Source organism: Mastomys coucha, chromosome X, assembly GCF_008632895.1.
Source record: "Mastomys coucha isolate ucsf_1 chromosome X, UCSF_Mcou_1, whole genome shotgun sequence".
NCBI classification, from domain to species: domain Eukaryota; kingdom Metazoa; phylum Chordata; class Mammalia; order Rodentia; family Muridae; genus Mastomys; species Mastomys coucha.
In genome coordinates, this window is record NC_045030.1 from 140,154,122 (window position 1) to 140,156,371 (window position 2,250).

Consider the following 2,250-nt stretch of genomic DNA (forward strand, 5'->3'; position numbering starts at 1 on the left):
TATTTTATTTTGGAGGGGAACCTGGGAAAGGAGATATTGTAAATAAAGAAAACATCTAATAAAAAAAACAATTTTTTTTTTTAAAAAAGATGTGACTATTTTAAAGCCCCAGAGATGATGAAAATCTGTAGAAAAGGAACGCAGGAAGAATCCATTTGTTTTCAACTTTCCTAATGCTGCAGCCCTTTAATATAATTCTCAATACTGTGGTTATCCCCAACCATAAAATCATTTTTGTTGCTACTTAATATCTGCAATTTTGCTACTGTTATGAATCCTAATATAAATATCTGTGTTTTTCAATAGTCTTAGGCAACCTGAGAGAAATGGTCCTTTGACCCCCAGATTGAGAACTATTGTTCTAAGTTAATAATATATAATGTAGTGCTTTTGTTGATAAAAGAAAATATCCCTTTTCTATGTTGGCAAAAATAAGTAACTTTGTCTGAACTATCTAAAATTACCATAGATTTTTTTCATTGTATTTACTTACAAGAAAAGTGACTAAGTTGCTGAACCAAATAATTATTTATCATAACCTGACTAATGGAATTTGATATTGTCAATAAGTAGCTTGTTTTTTTAGACTATTTTAGGGCAAAAAAAGAGTTAGAGTTACAAAATTTTATATGTTTTATTAATGTTTTAAAGCATTTAAAAATATAACCTAAAAACAGGTCTTGGGAAGAAGAAAATATAAGCATAAGTGATGCCTTGATTAGTTGTGATTTGCAGATGAAATAAGAAACCAACTTGGTTTACTTGAGAATATGTTAGAATACCTTAGAAAATCAAAATAGGTACTATAGTTTACTTGGCCCTTACCAGAAACTTCATATAGATTACCAAACTTAAATATCTCAAATGTTGTGATAGGTAATTTTATTACCTCAATATTACAAATGAAGTTTAGAAAAAGTACATTCTTGATGGTTATAAAGGCTAAACAAGCAAAGATGTTGATCTAATTCTTAATCCCATGCATGCATGTTTTAAACATAAGAGTCTTGCATCCAGTCTTAGAGATGGTCAATTGTCTTTCATACAAGTTATCCCTAGGATATTTTTCCTAGCATCAGGTGATCTGCAATGTTTCTAGCCATGGTTTTAGGATGTGACTCAAGAGCACTGCATTGCTGGATAACTAATCTTCATTCAAGGACAAAATCCAAACAGTGTAAACTATTCATAGCTTCTGGAGTATGGCTATGACTCAGCATCAGAATCAGAGTGGAAGTTGCCAGGTTTTGAGACTAAATAGCGTGCTGAGATTGATTCATGCCTCACTAATACTGCAATCAGACCCTGTACTAGTGGTGAGTCAAACATAGTTTGATAATAACATGTAAATAACCTGCCCTACATAGATAAGCGCATAAGGATTTGTGAGTATGATTTCACATACATTAAAACAAAAACTTTGAACTAGACAAATTTATCATGGTTGCCACCAATTAAATCCTGTAAATGATTTTATACCAAACATAAAACATAAGGAATGTATGTATATGCAGAATGATTAAAGTGATTGTATATAAATTAAATATAGGTAAGATCTCTATTTTAATATTATTTAAACACTCAGATATGACATTATTATATCTACATCCCTGCTAAAATTGCATGCTAATTCCAATGTTTGCTCATATTTACAGAATATGTTGAACAGAATATGTTCAACAACTCTTATCAAATCATTTCTTTATCCTTTACATGGCTTCTGATATGGTTCCTTGAGTTCATCCAGCAAACAAGTATCCTAAAGTCTTACCAAAGCTACAGAACTCACGTTTGAGACTCCATAGCAATATCTACATTGAAAGCACACATTTGCAATTACCTCACACACTGCAGAATCTGGACACTGACTACATAATTCAAAATTTGTCATGAATTTGGCCAAATCCCACCCAACAATACAACAAGAGACTTTTAATAGCAGTACACTGAAAATTATGGCTTTACACTTTTCCATAAGGCATCAATTAGAAAATAAATGTTCAAAACAGAGCATCATTATTTTTAAAAATACCTTATACCTGAAGAGCAAAGCACTGTCTTGAGAAAGGTCACTGTTCAGGGATAATAAGCAATCTTTCTCTCTCTCTTCCTATCTTTCCCTCCTCCTCTCCTCTTCTCCTTCTCTTTCTCCTCCTCCTCGTCCTCCTCCACACTCCTCAGATGCTTTCAAAGGCTGGATTGTAAATAGTGTGTCCTGTACCCAAAACATTCACATCGTGAAACTACTTC

The 2,250-nt window shown here is 32.4% G+C and overlaps 1 protein-coding gene across 1 annotated transcript in view; it reads right to left on the reverse strand.

Moving 5' to 3' along the window:
- Positions 1-2,250, reverse strand: part of Il13ra2 (interleukin 13 receptor subunit alpha 2) — a 37,204-nt gene that overhangs the window by 17,978 nt on the left and 16,976 nt on the right. The window contains exon 4 of the mRNA XM_031379644.1: positions 2,033-2,215. The gene's annotated coding sequence lies outside the window, so the exon portion shown is untranslated. The remainder of the gene's footprint in view (positions 1-2,032; positions 2,216-2,250) is intronic.